Source organism: Ambystoma mexicanum, chromosome 1p (assembly GCF_040938575.1).
Source record: "Ambystoma mexicanum isolate Mex_15411 chromosome 1p, UKY_AmexF1_1, whole genome shotgun sequence".
In the NCBI taxonomy this organism is placed as follows: Eukaryota; Metazoa; Chordata; class Amphibia; order Caudata; family Ambystomatidae; genus Ambystoma; species Ambystoma mexicanum.
Genome location: NC_090921.1, coordinates 1,145,156,704 through 1,145,179,106, shown reverse-complemented (window position 1 = coordinate 1,145,179,106; position 22,403 = coordinate 1,145,156,704). Strand labels below are relative to the sequence as shown.

The 22,403-nt window shown below is 43.0% G+C and overlaps 1 protein-coding gene across 1 annotated transcript in view; it reads right to left on the bottom strand.

The window, feature by feature from the left end:
* Positions 1-21,727, bottom strand: part of LOC138569756 (claudin domain-containing protein 2-like) — a 245,284-nt gene extending 223,557 nt beyond the window's left edge. Inside the window, exon 1 of the mRNA XM_069648066.1 lies at positions 21,597-21,727. The gene's annotated coding sequence lies outside the window, so the exon portion shown is untranslated. The remainder of the gene's footprint in view (positions 1-21,596) is intronic.
* Between the last annotated feature and the right edge of the window lie 676 nt (positions 21,728-22,403).

Here is a 22,403-nt window from a genome sequence, read left to right as displayed (position 1 = left end):
TCAAGTAAATAGTTTCATGTCTTCAGTTAGGCACAGTGTCAAAGGAAAATCTCCCCAAAAAACATGCAACATTAAAAGAGATGAAGCATTCAAGTACATCAATGATTTCAATCCTATCATTGCCCTCTTGTGGATTGCTAGCATAGACATTCAATACATTGCAGACAATTCAACTGCCACTGCAAGATATGTCACAATCTATCTCACCAAAGCTGAGAAAACGGAGCTAAAAGACATTTGGGATGATATATCATCTGACAAAACCCTTTCACAAAAATTGTGCAGCTTTGGTATCAAAATGCTGTCACATAGAGAATGCAGGTCCTACAAAGCTGCAGATAATTTAACAGGTATAGCCTTGTGTGGGAAATCTGAGAACATTCTCTGGCTCAACCTTGGTTCAGATTCTTCACGAAAAAGAGTACTTAAATCCTACCAAGAAATGTAATCTATGGCCACAGATTATCCCAACAGCCAAATTATCTTAATAAAATAATCTAATTGATACTATCCAAACAGAAGTACTGCTTTGGAAAAAACGTGCCTCTATGATATAGCCCAAAACTAACTATACCTACAAAAATAATGTTATGCCAAATGAGACAACTGGCAAATACTTAGTATTAAAGTGTGTGGTAAATCTAGTAAGACTTTCAAAAACCCAGTCTAATTAACCATGTGACGTTATCATTTAAATCTACAGAGCATGGAAAACTTGATTACATGGCCCTACTGCAACTATTCAAACCTTGGAGAAAAGAAGAATTGTTAGGTGAACACTACACATTTGAAACTGCATTCAAGGCAAATGAAAGTAGTATAAAGAATGACAATTGTAAACAGTACAAAGAAATGCTAGACAATGAATGCCAACAAGAAGACGAAATAGAAACAATACTAGCTATAGACACTCCTGAAGGAATTCAATCATCTCTAACAGGAAGCCAAGAACCACTTGGAGAACCACCCATTCAAAATGAAGCAGAAATAGCAATGAATGATGTAGAAAACACCATTTACCAATACAAACAAGCTAGAGAAGATGATTATTCAGTGCTCAAATTACTGTTAAATGATGAACAACTCACCATTTACCTAGAAGCCACTGAAGAAATTAACCATGGATCAAAATATGAAAATAATATTTGCAGTTGTAAACATTACAAAACTCTACTCTTGTATGAAAGTGGTGAAGCTGATTCTTGCAAAAACTTCTTAATTAAAACAATCAGAAACCTTTCAAAGACAAAACAAAGAATACCCTTTTTGCTGTTGTAACAGCCTCCACAAGTCTAGCTGCTTACAGCGTAAGAGGTGCAACTTTACACCTCCTATTACTTTATTTATTTATTTTGTACATTTGTAACGGCACACACAGTCCGCGGGTATCTAGGCGCCAGAACCAGCGCAATGGCAAACGATGAGGGGAAGGAGAGGGGGAAAGTGTCAGTTGAACAGGTAGGTCTTGAGCTGTTTTCTGAATGTGTTGTAGGACAGTTTGTCTCGTAGGTGGGTAGGTAGCTTGGTCCAGAGTGACAGTGCACAGACAAGGAAGCTGGCCCCACCTGCTCTAGATCGCTTGAACCTAGGTGTGATAAGGCAATGATTGTAATAGGATCTAATGTGCCTTGCGGATGAGGTCCTGTTTATTTTTTCCGCCAGGTAGCTTGGTGCGTCATTCGACAGGCAGCAGTGTTTGAGGGACAGAATTTTGAAGTTGATTCTGTCCTTGAATGGTAGCCAGTGGGCAGTTTTTCTGGCCTCAGAGATGTGGTCCCGTTTACCCATGTCAAGTGCAGCTCTGAGCACATTGGGTTGTATTGTTTGAAGTTTATGTAGGTTCTTTTGGAGGTGCCACAGAGTAGTGAGTTTCAGTAGTCCAGTTTCGATCCTATGAGGGCCCTAGCAACTTCCAGACAGTGGGTGGTAGAAGGAAAGGTTTTCTGCGTTGACAAGCTTGGTGGCATAAGCGGATGATGATGCAATGTGGTTGACCTGGTGGGATGTGGTCATGGAAGAGTCGAGGTGGACGCCAAGGGTTTTGACGGAGGAGGCAACTGCAATGATATGGCCGTCAATGATGAAAGATTTGAAGTCATGAGGTAGTTTTGCCAAACGTGCGGGGGGCCCAATGAGGAGAAGCTCTGTTTTGTTGTTGTTGAGGCAAAGACTGTGGGTTGCCATCTAGAATGGGATAGTTTTGTAGACAGAATTAGTTTTGAGGGGGTTTTTAGGGTGGTCTGCGGTAAGGGGGATGAGAATTTGGGTGTTATCCACATAGTTTTTGTCAGAGATCCCCAGGGCGTCGAGCTGGTCGAACAGGGACTTAGTGTACACGTTGTAGAGGGTAGGTGAGACGCAGGAGCTTTGAGGTACCCCGCAGGATGTAGGTGTTGGTGTGGCCACATCCTTTCTGGTGAATACTCGTGAGGATCTCTCGGGGCAAGAATGAGACGACCAGGTTGGTCGCTTCCATGGAGAAGTGAGCAGAGTATGTCAGGTTAGGACAGAGGATCTGGTGGTCAATGAGGTTGAACGGTGCTGAGAGGTCAATTAGTAGGAGCAAAGAGAGGGTGCCCTGGACGTTTGTATGATCAAGCTGTTTTTTAGGTCTAAGAAGGATGTTTCTGTCCCTTGCATGGGACGAAAGCCTGAATGACGGGCCCGAAGAATGTGATGGAGTTCTAGGAAGGACTGGATTTCCTCTGTCCATGATTTTCAGAAGGAATGGGACCTTTGTGATGGAGCGATAGTTGGTAGGGATGACCGGGTTGAGGGAGGGTTTTTTCAGCAGCGGGGAGATCCAGGATTCTTTCAGTGCAGGAGGTATGGTGTAGGTAGAGAAGGATGAGTTGATGGTGGATGCAGTGAGTCAGACTAGCGGGTTGGCACATTCTTTGAGCAGGGAGGCTTGGCATATATCGCCCTTGTAGCAGGAAGGGTTGAGCCCAGTGATGATGGTGGCAAGGGAGGAAATGCTAATAGGTAGGAACTTGGAGGGAGGGATTTTCATTTGGGCAAGGGGCGGTGATGGACAATCAGCTGGTATTGAGGCTCGTGGGCCTTTTATTTTGGTTTGTAACTGTGTAATGTTGCCTGTGAAGGTGTCTTGGATTATGATACAGAAAAATGGGCTATAGCTCATCAGGAAATCCAGAGGCCTGTGTGGACCAGGACCAATGTACTAGCACCCAAAGAGAGGGTACATCTACAAACAAGGCTGTGATGGAAGGACAGAAAAGGATAGAATGAATATCTGACTATCCCTGCCTAAGTGCAAAGCCTCCTCTAGGTAACGGTGCTGTGCCGCTTACAAACAGTGGATAGAAAAAGAAATAAACGAACCACTTCTAGGTAGATAATACTTTCAGCCTTGTTGGACCTATGACACTCTCTTCCACTATGTGTAAGTTGAAATAGGAAGAGAAGTGCTCAATGATCACTTATAAAGGTGCACCTATGGTCAATTGGAGAGGCATCTAGTGGGGTATCTGTCAGTTTATTAGCCACTAGATTGTCTTCCTGGCCATGGTGTACTCAGGTCGAAAAACGACACAGATACATTGACATACAATGTTCGACATAACACACGATGATGAAGACACCAAGTCCCATAATCCGTCGTGAAATGATGTAGATTTGACGGGTCATGGGTGGCTGATAAAAAGAAATGCTCAAACTACAAGGTAGGCGTGATTTGTGCCTCTTGTAAGTAGCATCCACTGTCGAGAGGTTGCCACCACCGTGTTTAGGAAACCCACGGACCACAACTCACTGCTAGACGTCTCTAGCTTCCACCCCAGGTGCCTCCGAGAAAACCTGCCCTTTGGCCAATTCCTGCGCTACAGACGTTACTGCTCTAGCACTCAGGAATATGATGCACAGGCTAAGGTGCTTACTGCTCGCCTCTCGGGAACGAGGGCATCCCAAGAGACTTATAAAAAACGCTAGGAAGCGTGCAAGGAATATCCCTCGCGAAATCACTCTGCAACAAAAGGTGCGCCCGGCAGGTGTACAAACCATTAGAGCAGTGTTTAGCTATTCCAATAAAATCAATCAGATTAAGAAGGAAATTGTGAAACTATGGCCCCTTAAGCTTACCTGTCCCGCATTTTGTCATGAAAAAGAGGTGGAATGTCCGGGACTCTCTAGTGCATTCATATGCACCCGCCCAAGAAGTCCGAGACCAATCAACCCTCTTGGATACTACCCAGCCACTGGGACATACTCCCTGTGGACAATGCAATGTCTGTCCTCTGACTAAAAGAACAAAAACTCTTGACCTTGGTCTTCACACCCCGTGGAGACAAAATTCCTTGACCAATTGCAACTCCTCTAATGTCATCTATCTGATTACGTGCCCATGCGAAAAGAAGTATATCGGCATGACTACCTGCCCAATTAAGAAACGCATCCAGGAGCTTTTGTCATGCTTACGTACTAGGCGTGAAAATGCTCCCATGGTGGAACATTTCTCTCGACACACTCACCATCCTAAGGATCTCCGCTGGACAGTGATTGAGAAAGTCAAACGCCCCAGAAGAGGGGGCGATATGGCTAGCCTCTTACTTAAAAGAGAACAGAAATGGGTTTTTCGGCTCAAAACAGACTCAATTGGTCTGAATGAGGACATCCCTTTGCACTCACTGGCCTTGCTTACATGACCTCCATGTGACACACTGTCACTTAGCAGCCTAATATGAATAGGACTCTCTTTGACCATCTTTGACCTTCTGCTAGGTACCTATTGTGTCTCTTGACAGCCCTGCCAACGTGGACAGTCCTATAGTGACTGCACTCCCTGTGTTACATTCACATGAATCTTCATGTGCATTGTTCGTAATAACTTGTGCACCATGGGCAGTACATGTATAATCAACGCGCTTCCCACACTGTCTCACTGACACCAGCCATGACCCATCACAATGATGTAGGTTCCCCCTACATCTAGGCTATTCGCTTTGCCCATAGCATCACTAGGCATATTTTTTATACTACTGCCTGATCTTGCTGAGACAGCAGCGTTTGCCGGGTAATTCCGCCCGAGCACCGCCTGACTTCCGATTCAGGCGTTTTTGCCTGACTTCCGGTTCAGGCGTTATGCCTGACTTCGGTCACGTTCGGCCAGACGAGCTGGGACTACATCTTGAATGGAAATGGGCTGCACTGTTACACCATCCGCTGGGAAAGCCAGCGCGCGTATCTCCACGTGCCCATTCTCCTGTGCAAGTAAGTGCCAATGGACCATGCTGGACCCTGCAGCTCACTGTGTGCTTTTTCTTTCATTAACCACGGACGCCTTCTGTATGGACACTATACCGCGACACCAACGGACACTCGTGTCTGCTTTGTTAACCGTTTGCTAGCTCAACTGCTGGTGGCCCCAGTTTAAGCATACATGTCTCTTTTTCCCCACAGATAGCCGGGGACGAGGATCCATGTGTGCCACTTACATTTGGGTACACCCATTTTTCCAGCTATGACTATCTGAGCAGGGACCTATCTAAGGTATGGCTGAACATCAAACTACTTCTTTGTTGTATTGTTACACTTTGCTTACCAAGCTCCCTTATGTCAATCACTTGCTGGGGCTCCCTGTGACCTCCTTTTCACTACTGTTCAATTTTTGACGTATGTCAACCAAGGTATCCAACATTGGGAGTACCTGATAGTAGGCCATATATGATCCACCTATGTTCCCATATACCTTTGACTTTTAGCATGGAGTATACAGATATGGGCATTCGCCCACAGCCTGTAATAGGATGGTGATAAACTATGTGTCCCTTCTTTCTAAATGGATACTAATATTAGTACTAGCAGTGTTGCTTATGTGGATAACAACCAATAATGTGTTATCCATATTCAATTGAATTGATGTTATTAGCTCTGAGGTGAATATGGCTACATACACGTCCTTTTGTTTCCCATAGGTTCCCTCTCCATGTGATCCAGCCTTATGGCACTTACAACTTGGGGGTAAAGTATTGACAATCCCTATATGTTGAACCATTCCTCCCTCAATATGGTCAGTCTTTTAATTACCCATACCAGACTGTACCAATTGTTGTGAGCAGAATACTGTCCTGATGATAGTGGCTTTACCCGCATACATGCCACAGAAACCAGTCGACAGTGGATGCTACTTACAAGAGGCACAAATCACTCCTATCTTGTAGTTTGAGCATTTCTTTTTACCAACCACCCATGACCCGTCATATCTACATCATTTCACGACGGATTATGGGACTTGGTGTCTTCTTCATTGTGTGTTATGTCGAACATTTTATGTCAATGTATCTGTGTCGTTTTTAGACCCGAGTCCACCATGGCCAGGAAGACAATCTAGTGGCTAATAAACTGACAGATACCCCACTAGATGCCTCTCCAATTGACCATAGGTGCACCTTTTTAAGTGATCTTTGAGCACTTCTATTTCTATTTCCACTTACACATAGTGGAAGGGTGTGGCATAGGTCCAACAATGCTGAAAGTATTACCTACCTAGAAGTGGTTAGTTTATTTATTTTTCTATCCACTGTTTGTAAGCGGCACAGCACCGTTACCTAGAGGAGGCTTTGCACTCAGGCAGGGATAGTCAGATATTCATTGTATCCTTTTATGTCCTTCCATCACAGCCTTGTTTGTACATGTACCCTCTCTTTGGGTGCTAGTACATTGGTCCTGGTCCACATAGGCCTCTGGATTTCCTGATGAGCTATAACCCATTTTTCCATACAGTGGTTATTGCCCTATGTGTGTGTTAAAACTATTTTAGAGTAAGGGCCATACCCTGTGTACTCTCCCTCCCGCCCTCACAGTTCTTCTACTTGGATTATGTTACACCAGGCAGTGTCTTTCAGGATGGTGAATGGAGGGGAGATAGGAGTTTCCAATTCCTGGAGGAAGGTGAAAAGCTCACATGAGCTAGAGGAGGCGTTGGAGATTCTTTTGTTGTAGGTAGTTGCTTTAAAACTCAGCATAAGTTGTTTGTAGTGGAGTGATAATTTGGAGGGGTTGGTTTTATTGACAAGTGGGGGTCTTTATGCCAGGTGGTTTCCACTGCTCTCTTTGAAGCTCGAGTGGCACGAAGGTCTGGGGTAAAGCAGGAGTTTAGGTGTTCATAGGATTTCCTAGCTTTGAGGGGGGCCAGGTGGTTGAATGCCTTTTGGAGCAAGGCATTGTAATGATCAACCCAGCTTGGGATCATTTATGGGAGGGAGCGGAAGGTTGATGAGGGGGATGATGTTGCTGCTGGTCAAATTGTGGTTGCTGTGGGTCATGGTGCTAGGTGAGGCAGGCTCTATTTTAGGACGTTTGTTACTGGTAGGTATGGTGAAGGTGATGATACAGTGGTTTGACCCTGGACATGGTCGATTGTAAAGTATGAAGATGTTACTTTTATGCTCCAGCAGCCAGTCAAGGGTGCAGCCCTGGGAGTGAGTTGGTTCTGGGATAAGTTGGTTATAAGGCTGCCAGGGAGGTGGATAAGGCAGTGGCATTTGAGCCGGTCGGGTCATTGAACCCCAAGTTGAGGTCACCCAGTATGAGAAGTTGCATAAATGGTTTGAAGTTGGAGGAAATAAGCTGAGTAAGGTCATCCTCAAAGGAGACGATGGGGCTGGGAGGGCAGTAGATTAGGTGGATAGCGAGGGTGGTGTTAGGTGAGATTTTTAGTTTAGCAGACAGGGTTTCACAGTTAGGTAGTGGGGTGGAATCGGTGGTATAAAGGGCGAGGTAGTCCTTATAGATAAGGGCCACTCAGCTGCTTTTTATTTCAAGTTTATCACATCTAAGCATGGCATAGCCTGTTGGGACGGCAATGGATAGGGCTGGGCCAGCCGTGGGGCTAAGCCAAGTTTCTGTCAGGGGCGAGGATGTCCAGGTTGTCTGCAGTGAGGAGGTTGAATATTTCATGTGGGTGGGCCATGACTGACCTGATATTGAGGCGGGCACACTCGAGAGTAAGTGAGGCAGGAGGGACAGTGAGTGTTGGACAGTCATTGGGCTGCTTTGGGGTGCGCGGAATCACTGTGGAGAGCGAGGTTGCATCTGTGCTAATATTTACTGTATGAGATGGCATCCTCATTTGTGGGGGAGAGTGGTGAGGTAGGGGTATATAGCACAGGGGGTTCTATGTGGTGGTTCGAATCATGGAAGCTGTTCACTGGTGGTTGAGAGATGAGGGGCTGTGTGGTGAGTTTAGGGACCTGGTGCAGCTTGTGGTCTGGGAGAGAGCGTGGCTGTGGGTTTTGGGTGTGTTCTGTAGGTAGTTTGATATGGATGGCAATGCGCCAGGCATAGATAGGTGAGATCAACTTCATGATGGGTTTGGTGGTCTTGTGGAGGGATTTGTTTGTTCTAGGTCTGTAAGGTGGTAATTTACAGTGCGTTCCAGACCATGGGAATTGCAAGAATAGGGTGTGCGTAGGCCGGCGGTGAGGCTGTTGTGCTGAAGGCGTTGGAGGGTTAGGTAGCTAGTTGTGTGGTGGTTCGGTGTGCATGTGGGTGCACATTGAGGAGGCAGGGGAGGGGATGGCAGCAGCAAGAGACAGCTTTATGAATACTGCATAAACGGCTGCCAGCTGTGTTGGACTAACGTCTGAGTAGCGCAACACTAGTAATGCTGGAAGGAAGAGGGTAGCTGACAGGTTCTTTCTGAGTGGGGCATTGGATTTGGGAGGTGAGAAGGAGCACCCAGCAGGAGCTGTGGGCAAGACTGTAGTGGGGTATGGGCAACGCATAGGGTGCTGCACTAGTCAAGGGAATGGTGGTAGTGCTATGGTCATAAGGGAGGGAGGAAAGGAGTTGGCCGTGGGAGATGGGAGAGAGGCGTTATGGTGTGTGGCATCACAGACAAACAAGTCGAAGCCTGAGCGCATGGTGTACAAGGCATGATGGGCTTACCTGCAGAGGTAGGTTGTTTGGACTGGCGCTGAAGAGAAACCAGTATGTTGTGAAGAGAAGGGACATTGTTGCATTGCCGGCGGAGACCGGCAGAGACATCATCCATAGGCCTTAGCAGAAGACCTTTGCTGTGTCCCGGCTTCGCCGCCCGGCTTGGGGGTAGAACTTCAGGTGTAAGAAGCTTCATCCAATCATTGCCATCACTCGGCAGGGCATCCTGAGAGCCCAGTGAGGCTTGCAAGATGGCAGTGATCATCTTTGCCAGATGCTGGGGTTTCGTGTTAGTTAATGCTGAAATAAATAGTTTGTTTCTTGCCCGCGTGCATGTGCTGGTCTCTAGATGTTGTGGGAGATGTCTACTCCTCCCAGTAGAGCACCAAAAGAAATTAGAATATTACACAAATTGTGAGCAGAAGCTGCGATTGAAGTACACAAAATTCTACAACAAATGAAAGTCCCAGTAGATGATGTAAGCATATTTTCCAACCTAATGCTTGCTTTAATTCATCTAAGAATGCAGAAAGTCTTAAAAACTGGATATAAAAAACTGTTTGGAGGAAAACATATTGTTTTTGGAGACCTCTTACAGTTAATACCGTGAAATACCAACCCATATTTAAAACATTACGCTGCAAAGAATACTATTATACACTTGGCAGCAAAGGCAATGTCAACATGTGGCATAATTTTGCTACAGAGAACTTGCACAAAACTTGAGTCAACCTGCAGATTTAACATATGCTCACATTTTAAAAAGCATCAGGAATGGTGTGCTTACTGAAGACTCAAATTCATCCTTGAAAAATGATACAATGCTAAAAAAAAGAGCTGCAATCCATAGTCAATATCAGCTGTACAGAAAAACTAGAAGTGCATAGTATGACACTCCCTATGTGTCAACACGCAGCAGCACGATATACTGACAAAGAGAAAAATGTATCTCAAAAAACACCTGATTGGAAAGACTATTAACTCTGTGCCTAAACAGCAGAGTGATACTAAAACACAACCTTGATTTAGAACAAGGTTTAGTCAGTGGAGCAATTGAAACAGTTGTTAGCTTTTAAAGATATCCAAATCACTGCAATATCCACAACACCCTTTGAGCACCAACCAATGGTTTGTTATTGAAAAGATAGTGGCTATATGGAATGAAATGTTTCTTGGTGTAGATAAGAATCCTCTTTCTATGCCCACAATGCTTTGAAGAGGTATTGTGTTCAAAATGGAGCTTGCATAGGTAGAATACAAGTCCCTTGTTGTGTTAATTTTCTTGGAGTAGATATGGCCATATTAAGAATATAATATTGGATTTGTTCATGAGTCTTCTTTCTATGGCCATAAGGTTAGGTATATAAACTGTGTTAAAAATGGTGCCTGTAAATTCAGAATGCCAGTTGCATGTGCTCATCAGGCACTGATCTTGACTGCACCACTTAAGGGGAAGGAAAGTCTTGAATATATTACATAGAATTTGGTTAGAAGACAGTTTTTGTTATAGTTATGATTGCAAATTTGATTTCTATTTAGAAATGATTGTGCATATCTGAATAATTGAAGAAGTCAGTAACAACATTTAAGTAGAAAACATTATAAGAAAAAGGTAATTGCCGGATATCTTTTGCTTTTGGAATTTCATTTAATTGATGAGCATTAGAGCGTTGACAATAGCATCATGATCTTTATTTAATTATTACAGATGATAAAAGCAAGAATGCTGGTTCCTATTGGAAAATTGGAGTATAATATCAGAAAACTAAATTTTGGACATTACATATTAAGTGAGGAACATTGTTTTCAGTGCTAAACATTGGTTAGATAATTGTGTTTTTAAGGGCTATCATAAACCACTCCTGAAATATGACATGACATAGATGTTTAAATGAGGCTGTGTCTGTTGTGAAAGCACCACTAATATATTCATTTCCTCCATGTGTGTTTTCCTTTGTTTGTTATCAAGTTGTTTTACATCTGTGAAGATTAGCAATTTAAGTTGAAATTAGCCTAGAAGAAGCTCACTAGAGGCTGCAGAGATTTAGTGTGACCCCTAAGCAAAACACGTGTCGGCATATTGTATTGATTTACCTATACTGTTTCATGATATTTGGTTTAATGTGCATTTTTTTAAACACATTTGTCATATTTGGCATAATTACTAGGCAACTTCTGAAATGCTTAGTATTGTATGAGTAATTAAAAAGTATTTCAAAATATCAAATACGATTGGTTGTGTACATGCTCATTGTTGGCATACAAAAGGTGTTGGTGGGTAGATTACATGTGTTTGTGAAAGGACTCTTTCAGGTGGGTTCCTGACCGATCAGGTGGCGTCCTGACAGACCCGGTATAGCCTTCTCACAGCTACAAATCAGATTGAGTGTAAATTAATTCAATTGCTTATTGAATATGTATTGCGGAACGTAGATCATTTTTAGGAACCTGAGATATTGTTTTATATCCAATATCCAGTTTGTCATCATCATTTGTGACAAACTTGAACAAAGAAATTCCCCCACAGCACGTTTCCTTCTTTTCAAAGATATGTATGTACACAGAGAACAATTCTCTTTGTCTCACCCGTGTGCTGTTCCCATTCACAAGTCACATGGTTTAACTCTCGCACAAGCACTTGTAGACATTGACAGCACAGTCTTCAAAGAAGGTATGAGTTACGTTGCACTTTCATGTCTTCATTCTCCCACTTGTCAATTATTAGTTACTTTTGATGCAAATAAAGTCAATGCTGACATTCCTTGAATCCTAGAATACAACAGGCTGCATGCACTGTACACTCCACACCAGGATATGTGCCCTGTACCTTAGAAAACAAAACCTATACAAAGACAACTAGTACAGACAGAAACCATAGCAGCCCTCCCCATAATCCCAGTAAAAAAAGAAAAAACAAATGCAGGACCTTCAAACCGAACAGAGACAAAATTCTCTGGTCTTTTTAAATTCAGTAACACAACTGGAGGAAATTGCTATGCAAATGTAGCAATCATTCCTCTATTCCAGTTGCCACCAATTATGGACAATATTTACTTAAATGGCTCAGAGCAGCTATGCTTACAAATGCAAATCCGACACAGAAATTCCATGAACAACTCTAACACTATCTACAGTGAATCAGGGATAAGACAGGAATTGTTAAATTCATCATAAACACACAAGAGGAACCATAAGAATCCCTAATGTACTAAGAACAAGCACTAAAGACACAGCACATCTCAATAAATAAAATGTTACAAATTTCAGACACTTGGAAACATACATGCGGTCTCTGCAACCATGTTTTTCAAGGGCATATCCATAATGAACGATGTGTGTATGTATCTATACCAAATTGTAATTCAATTCTATTTGAACTACTTCTCCAAAAGGAAAATATGGCCTATTATTCTCATTTTCCATCCAACATACAAATACATTCACATGCCCGATGTGTAATATTAATGTTTTTGAGGTGCAATGCAGATGGCACTAAAAATGACTCTAAACTCACTAACTTCACACACACCCAAGTATCTCTTGGCAAGAAAACCTTCACAAAGGTAAGCATAATATACCACACTGGTGCCACAACCACTTCAGGCCACTATACTGCATATTCTAAAAAAAAGAAGTGGTTGGTTTTAATGTAACAGCACTTCCGCTACTCAAAACATAGGTTACCAACAAATCTAGCAAATGCCTACTTAATATTCCTTAAACCCTTGTGTAGTCATTAAATTACACTTTAAGTTCACATTTACAATAATATGTAGTTCGAATACGTCAATTGGTATCTACTTTAAACATAAACAAACACAAAAAACGAATATTCCTTAATTACAATACACTTAAAACACACCATGACCATTGTAATTATTGAATGCATTCATAATACCACTATACTACGCTTACAATTCTATACAGTTAGAATATGCCAATGGGTATCCAACTACTTCAAACATAAGCAAAACACAAAACAACTATTCCTTAATTACAATATCCATAAAGCACACCATCACCCATTCAATCAGTTAATACATCCTTACTACCACTGTAATACAATATACACATACAAAATGTGTTTCCATTTCATAAATGTAACAGCCTGAAAAGAAATGAAGAAAAAGTAAATTTTGTTAACAGCAAATGTAAACAAAGGGGTTTTTCAATCGACTTTGGATTTTTTTCCCCACGACCCAATGATTACATCATGCTAATACAACAGTCTATTCCAAACAAATGTTGTAGACAACTTAGCACATACAATGTACTACTTATGAGGTTCAAAAAAGTAAATGTATATGTAAAACCTTAAGTATTTATATCTTCCATATTATGTTCTACAACTAACTATATTTTATTTTATTTACAGGCAAAGAAATACAGATATTCCTTTCTCACCATGACAAACTTAGCACACAATTTTAGCAATAGCCACTAACCACATTATTGTTCCATTCAACCCAAACTAAATGTCTTGTTTTGCCCATAGCTAGTACCCACATACTTCTAGGCATTCAAACCTTAGTGACAACCATTCAAAGTAAGTAAACATAATTTAGTGACCATAGACAGTAGCCACATTGTTCCACACATTCAACCCAAAGTAAACATATTTTAGTGACAATGGCCACAGTCATATTGTTCAAACTAAACATATTGCTGTGGGTTGTGGCCATGGCCAGCGTCCACATATGGACACTAGCCATGACCAGAGCAACATTCTTCAGAGAATCAGCATTAACCCAAAACACAACAACAGAAGAGCCACAAAAGATGGCTGGTGTTAAATGATCAATAGGGGTGACCCCTGCCTACATAGGAATAAGAACCTATAACCCTGCACCAGAGGCACAGAGGTAACCATGCTTGGCTAGACTCTCCAGAAAATCATGCAATAACCCACGAAGCACCCAGCAACCCACCTTAAAATTACACAGGGACCCGGAAAAATGGGCCCTCCAAGTCCCACTACAGAGCGTCTGGCAAAGGACTGCCTGACTGAGATAACACAACATACGCTCACTAGCCAGTTTACCTCTCTCTTTGAAATCCAGTGCCACAAACCACCAGGACAGACATGGCCAGCACACTGAGCTCTGAAAGCATCCCAAGAAAGGGGGCCACCCACCGATAACCACAGACACTCATTCCTGCTAATATGCTCACTCTCCACTTTACATCAACTAAAATAGAACGCAACTACACCCCTCGATCATTTCGGCCTAGATGCACACATACCTACATCATTCATTGAACACCTCAACAGCCTGGTAGAACACAGCTATACCCCACTACAAAATCAGCCTAGCGGCACACATAATCTCTTACACAGACCCCATGCCAGCCAGAATGCAGACTCGGAGACGACCCTCCTTGCTGTGTACCTTACACTGATCTCTCACAACCCCCGCAACACGCATAGCATTAGAATGCAGCCAACCCGCTCAAACCACTCCCGCTCTTGCTGAACACATACCAAGTGAACCCAAGCACTATATGCTACATTACTCTCTCCAATGCTATGGACCACGGTGCCCAAGGGTGTTTAACCCACAGCGCTTTCAGATCATACCAATGGTACATAAGGTGTTATACAAATGCACCATAACATAACATGTCCCGAACAATCGATAGCCACTGTCATAGCCACAAAAATATGTATTGTTGTTACTACTACACATAAATATTAGTCACACTCCGTAGTTTCATTGCATAACTATAAACCCAAAGCAAGCATAGTTGTTACATACAGCATAACTCCTTCATTCTCAATGGAAGTCTGTGGACACATGGTTACGGACAGGAAAAATGACTGCTAAATCGGCGTCAACCCAACAGCCATTTCTACAAACAATAGTGATTCAATTTTTCTGTTTCTTCTCTCCCAACCACCCAATCTTTCATTCTCAAAATAACCACAAATGTATTTTTTTCGGAGGGAAGTTGTGCCAAGCCATTCATGGAATGGACCATGTGCACGGTTTGTGGATTCAACATGCTGTGTGCCTCAAACGTTTTGATGCAGGTCCCATTTCTCAATTGGCCAATCAGCGGCTGTGCATCATACCCACAAATGTCACACATCTCCCCGATTCGTCCAGAGGCATCCACGGAAATCGAATTAGGAAGTGAGTCCATGGACCAGACGAAGACATCACTAATTTTTGGGACCTACCTTTTTACACTACCTTTTGACCATTTAAAAAAAATCTACTGGACGGATTAACACCCAATTTGCAAAAGCATGCTATTAGGGACCAGGACAATGCTCCTTGTGCAAGTTTGGTGCAAGTCTGTCCTCAGTTTGGGCTGTAGGTGCAAGCAACATATTTTTCCTTTTATCTCTATCCAGAGTTTGAAAGTTTTGGCCACACAGACAGACTGACAGATAAACAAACAGAGAGGCAAAACAGTAAAGACAGATAGAGTGTCATCTGTTAAAGTCGACTCAGATAACTCGGGGCTTCAGCAGCTCTACCGATCACCATGGAACACACATCAGATAGAAGAAATGCTTCATAAACACCATCACATGGGAACAAGGTGGCACCTGGGAAAAGCTGGTGTAAGGGGGGGATTTTGAGGTGGATGGTGCGGTCGCCAGCACATAAAAGGCAGTGTATAAACGAGGTGGAATGTTGAAGGTGCACCATTCAAAATACTCTCAAACCTCAGAGGTTGCACTGATTGTTGCTAAAGCAATGACAAATCGTGGTTCCTTTTACATCGGGTAGCCATCTTTTTATATCATTAATCTATTTTCTTGTATCTGTTAGAAGCCATAGAAATATCATCACATTGTCATGTCATTTGGGTTTGGTTGTATTGCAGATTGTGGTAATAGAAATAAACTCTGTTGGAAAAGTGCCACACACTCAGTTAAAAAAAGAAAGGCTGATGCCTTAAGAGAGAGTGGTTGGTCAAGGTTTTGGAGGCCTGCTCCAGAAGTGCGCTATGAGCGGCACTTAAGTCGTTCACGAGCTCGGGCCATTGGAGAGGGGAAGAATATAGCAGAAAGACCCTGTGGGGAAAAAGTGTAATCACTGTATGACCATTTTCTGAACCTCAGAGTGGACTTTAGCACTGATAATGGTAACCGCAAGTTAGCTTGGATGTTCTCACAGAGATCATTTATCTATTTATTTATATACTAATTTATAACACGCCAGAATCCGAGGGTATCAGGGTGCACATGTACACATAGGACAACAAAGGTACAGGACATGAACAGGGTAAAAGAGAAGAAAAAGCAGGTTTACTCAAAGAGGAAGGTCTTCAATGTCTTTCTGAAGGTTTTGATGTTTGTGTCTAACCGCTGGTGTAAAGGAAGAGAGTTCCAGGTTTTTGCTGAGCAGGTGGCAAATGATCTGCCTAGCCCTTTGGTCCTCTTGAATAGAGGACAGTTGACCAGCCTTAGGTTAGTTGATCCAATTGACCGTGAGGGCTCATAGCAGGACACTAATGATTTCAGTAGCTCTGGGATTTCCCATAAGGGCATTTGTGAAGTAAGGCAGCTGCTTTGAGTTGATATCTGGCCCCTACAGGGAAGTAGTGTGAACTTTGTCGATGGATTGAGATGTGGCACTTTCTCTGTATCATCTTTACAATCCGAACTGCATCATTCTGTCCAGTCTGGAGCTTCTGTATGCTCCTCTTTTCAGAGCCCACCAGCAAAGCACTACAGTAGTGTATTCTAGACAGGATAACCACTCTGTCTATTTTAGCACAATTATTTTCAGTGAGATATGAGTGGATATTCCTAAGGAGTTTTAAATAGTATGCACAGATTTTTTGCACCCTGGGCTGCATGTGACTCGGCCCTCAAGGCGCAGTCAAGATGTATGCCCAGGGTCTTACTTTGTCCTGCACTGGGATGTTACATCCCTGTTTGGAAAAAGGCTGGTAATCAGATCCTAATTTTGCTCTTGTTTGGGGGCATCCAAAGATTAATAACTCTGTTTTACCCCCAACAAGGCGCATCCAGTCATTTCTCATCCGTGAGTCGATCAGATTGTATATGTTTTGGAGGTTTAAGGTGTCGGCAGCGTGATTCCCAGAGATCTCCAGGAGTAAGCTCATGTCATCTTCGTAGTTGCTAAAAAAAACCTCCTGAACCTTCTAGAAGGCTGCAAAGGGGCCTAACATACAGGTTGAATAATACAGGGGACATACAAGCCCCCTGCAGCACCCCGCAGGTGGAAAGGGCAGGGGTGCTGAAGCCTCTCCCCAGTTAACTCTTGATAATTGCCCAGTCAAGAAGGAATGTACCCACCTACATGTTTTTTCGGAGCAGTGGCCAGTGTTATTTAATGTGTCCAGAAGGTGCTTGTGGTCCAAAAGATCAAAAGCGGCCAACAGGTTCAACAGGACCAGAAGGCCAGTTCTGTCCCTGTCCACAAATTTCAGCATGAAGGTCGGTAAGTTGATGAGGGCTGCCTTGGTGCTATACGCAGATTGAAAACTAGATTGTCTGGGGTGTAATGCATCATTAGATTCAATGTAGGTCTGGATTTGGCGTTGCCTCCTTGTCCAGAACCTTTAACAAAAAGGTGCAGTTGGTGACAGGTCTTAGATTTGCTGCATCATTTGGATCTGCCTCAGTTTTTTTTTAAAGTGGTGTTACTGTAACATTTTTGATACAAGCTGGGACTGAACAGGTGTGAAAAGAGGCGTTGATGAACCTTGCCAAAAAAGGGGCAAAGATTTCCCTGTTGTCAAGAATCATTTTCGCAGGAAGTATATTATCTGGGCCAGTAGATGGGTGCATTGTGCTCAAGGTTGTTGACAGATCAAGGCTAGTCACTTGAGCGAATTCAAAGACAGCAGGTTCAGTATCTAGGGGCACACAGAGGGAGGGAGAAAGAACAGGGTTTTAATGGATAGGGGGTCGGCAGGTTTATTTTACTGGTAATCTTTAATTTAATTTTGTCCCTTGCTTTTTATATTTTTGTCTCAAAGGCTAGTTGGATTTTGGAGCAGTCTGTGCTTGTTGGAGTAAAGGTCATCAATAGCGCTTTAGCTTTTTCAAGAAGTTTTAGTACTTCAAACAATTTTTTTGGCTTATTATTGGCATCCTTGATTTCTTTATCCTAGAAGTTCTTATTGGTGTTTATGATCATATTTCTTTTGGTTTTCTCGTGTAATTTCCACGCACTTTTATTGTCAGCGGAAGGGCATTTGAGCCAACATCGCTCTGCTTTCTTTTTCTCTGCTTTCAAGGATCTAAGTTCATCTGAAAACCATTTTCGGTGGCCTGGGTTATCACGAACGGACTTAGTTTTAAGAGGCGCTAGTTTATCTTGGAGGAGGCTAATATTGGTGTTAAAAGTCTCAACAAGGAGGTCGGGTGATCTAGCGTGGAGGTAGAATACATGCTTTTAGTGACACAGTCCTGGAGGTCAGATGCAAGTTTTTTCTTTAGGTTTCGATTAGTGACTGACTTTGGTGGATTATTTGGTTTGGAGGGGTGGGCTTGAAGAGAAATGGAAAAGGTAATGAAGTGGTCAGCCCAATGTAAGGAGTGGTATTGTTGATTTGGACTTTTAAATTCCTAGTTACAATCCAATCAAGGATGTTACCTTTAGTATTTGTGGGGTCAGAGTTTATGATCAATGTTGTTAAGAGCTGTTTCAAGTATAATAGCGTTTTTTGTCTGTCTTGTCTCCTCGCAAGCGGTTAAGGTCGCCAATGAATATTGCAGCACGATTGGTTCCTTTGAGTTGTGCCAAAAGGTGTGTGATTTCATCATCGAAGGTGTTCATGGCGACCGGAGGCCAGTAGATCAGGATGGAATTAACAGAACTGTGGGGAGTGGGAGTTAATTATAGATGCTGGATTTCGCAGCCTTTTCAGTGGTTCGGTGATTTGTGTTATTTTATATATCATTTATATTGTTGGAGCCAGGCTAGCGGGCAACTTTAAAAGGGCCAAGTTAGTCCTCTATATGATTGGAAATGACTTAGGATGAGTTTTTTTCATGCGAAGAGCTACTATGCTGCGATAAACATGGCTGCATCAGTTTGCCACTGCTGCAGGTAAAGTTATATTATGTTAAAAGTTCTTATACTGCACTCTGTTGCCACCTGCATAATTTCTTGGTGCTCTGGTGGATCTATAAAGAAAGGGGGCGGGGGTAAGTTAGGTGGACTGAGTGGGAGAAAAGAGCAAGAGAGCTGTGGTGTGCTGTTGGCAGCTTCCGTTTGGTTTACACTATTCTCTGAGCGTATGTGTGCTTTTCAGTTGGTAGGCGCCATGTGCTGTTGGGCGTGGCTATGTGTGGTTTTATTTGTAGTGGTGTAGTGTACTGTGTGCGGTTTGTTGTGATGCAGAGTTATGGTTGTGTTTAGTTCAGAGTTTGAGAGCTGTATTCAGAAGGATGAGTATTTTAATAGGGTTGGTTAGTGACAATACCCTATCCTACCCCATCTGCTTTGACTGGCTTTGGCCCTTATCCCTTCCCATGTTGTACATTCTGGTGTGCTACAATTACCAATCCTATGTTGTGTGCAGAAATGTGGGTCCTCGATAGGGTTATTCATTGGCAGTACCTTTTCTACCCCCAGTGTTCGGTTTAAGTGCCGCCCATATCCCTTCCCCTTTAGTATATTTTGGTGTGCAGCAATGCCCACCGCCATGGGTTCCTCCAGGGGTGATGTGTTCCCTTTGCCCTTTGGTCCATCAGTTCCGAGATCGGGACACCTCTATCTTCCCTTTTCTTTCTAAGGCCCTCTATCTGTGGTCCAATTAAGTTGGACCCATTTCTCTCCCCTGTTTCCCGTTTGACCCTCTATGGGGACGGGCACACCTAGGTCTCCGTCCCATTCAGTCGCCTCTCTCGTTCCCTGCACTCCACCCAGGTCCAGCCTACTCCCCATACCTTTTCAGTTGTGTGTTCATTTCATGGTGCATGGGTGTTGTTCATTTGTTTTCATCCAATTCGGAGTTGAACAGCCACGTTTTTTAGACGTTTTCTGAAAGGTCCTTTATAGTTTGTATATTAATGGGGAGGGAGTTGCATAGTTTTAAGGCTAAACAAGAGAATGCTGATCCACCAAGTTTTTTCCTTATTTGGGTTCTAGGCCTATGTCGTCGCTGAATCTGAGTGTTCTAGTTGGTTGGTAGATAGTGATTTTCTCTTGTATGAATTCCGCTCCTAGGCCGTGGATCGCTCTGTGTGTTAAGACGTTGGCAGCTTAGGAGTGCCCGTTCCAAGCCATTGATATGATCTAAGTGAAGTTGACCTCATTCATGCTGTTAAGAATGACATGTTTCAAACATTTTAACCCAGAACATGTTATAAGAAAAATAGGAATTGTGGGGAAACTACACAGTGATGTTCTGATATCCCTTTGTGGCACCCTGCCAGAAGGAAGCAAGCATCTATACATGGCGTTAATCACTCCTATCCTGAGAAAGCCGTGCCTTGTCCATCAGCAGGAGAAACACCTTGCAATCCAAAATTCAGTATATAGCGTGCACACTTGGTCACACACACGTTCCATGCATAAATAATAAGAATATAAAAATGCAATTTTCTTAAGAAGGGACCATGAAGATCCAACTAATCCCATTGCAAGCCAATTGCAGTACAAAACAGGATCAAATAGAGAAAATAATAACTTAAATGGTAGACTGAAGCATTAGTGGCCATTCGGTCGATTTGTTCATCTATTGGAGTCTCAAAATCTGGACTGGATGTTGGTAGAGCTGCAGTCTGTGACCACACCCTCCAAATAAAGAGCTCACCAGTATTAATGACACACATATATGTTGAGACCATCCAGGTAGAGCTAACATTTGCATGCATCCTTTGATTCAGGCTGACCGTGTATTCTTCCCACCTTAACCATTAAATAGCCATTAGCAGATCTGTGCCTTCTCTTGATTTCCTTTCATGAAGGTCGCTCTCCTTATTACTGTGCCTAAATCACGTTGTAATAGACGCGACAGGCGCTTTATAATTGTGCATGAAAGAAGGGCACCCACTAGCCTTCCTCTTCATGTTAGATGGCCACCACATCTTCATACAGAATCACCCAATAGTCACCATTGGAACATCCTGGCTGTTATCTAAAGTCTGATCTTCCTACTAAACACACACACACACACGCACGCACGCGCACACAGGCAGGCACGCACGCACGCACACACACACACACACACACACACCCCTCCCCAATATGCCACCTCTGACTTCTACATATCTAAGATAATAGAAATCATGCAGTAAGATGAAGACATAGAAGGATAGAAAGATAAACAGACAGGGACTTCAAAGGGAGTTTGGAATGTAATAGTGTGTTACAAGAGACCACTAAATAAATAATTACGTACATTCATTAATAAATAGAAACATTGCACCGTTTCAGTCAGCATATCTTCATAACACTATCTCTCGCATCTTTACAAAGCCCAGGGTACATGTTACGTGTATTTATATAAATAAGGTAGACTTTTAAATCATGAATGGGTGCTCCTTTTCTGTGCAGTGATTGATGTCTCGTGCTTCCCCTGGAATATGTGTTGAATATGTGTTCACCTGCGTTTACTTTCCCCCCTCATCATACTTTAGACAGCTCTTTGTAAGTGGTTCAAATATGATGCACCGTTCCAGTGGCCATCCCCCTCCATAAACCAAAACCTCTACACCTAAAAGGATGATGTGTCCCTTGTGGGGGAGAGGGTTTACTTACTTATCGTGAAGGGAGATCCAATTCTTCTTCCTATCTTTTGCAGGCAGACTTCCTTTCGCTGGAACTCTCGCGTCTTTTTCCTCCTTCTCCTATGCCAGCAGTTCACTCGCTCAATGAAGGGCCTATCACAGAATGGAACAGTGCCTGCGGTGCAGGGAGGTCACACCCACCTGCTAGAGCCCTAGTCTGGAGTTAATAGATAACAGTCTCTTGTAAATGTACATAAACCCAACTCGAGCCAAATTCAACGTCTCCTCTCGTTGAAAAAAGAAAGAAGACAAAAACATGTCAAAGGTGGCCCATAAACGACCTTATCAGACATAGACATGCCTTACAAGTTACTCGAAGTTCAACTCCAGTAAAGCACAGAGTCTGTCATTTCACCGAAATGCCAGGGCTAGTGAAAGGGACATCACGCAACCCCTTGACCTCTGATGACATAATTGGAAGTGATGTCATTTTACCCCACCCGAGAGACATCACGGGAAGTGATGGCACACAGCCTTTCATCCCTTGACAAAACAGGAAGTGGCAAAGCATAGCATTGTTCCTCAGTACACTAAGAAAAATATGATTATGATATGACTGTAATATGATATACATTTCATACAAGAATGGTTCACCATATGTTGCATTGATATCAGTGTGCATTAGCCCATTTTACCAAATTACTGTGAATGTAAGCAGATGCCAAACACACCAACCTGGACTATTGCACGCCACCCTCGCTAGATTGTAAACAGACAGAGCATCTCGATGAGGCCTAAACCCCAAAGCGTAGACATCTAGTGCCTGGCCACAGACTGG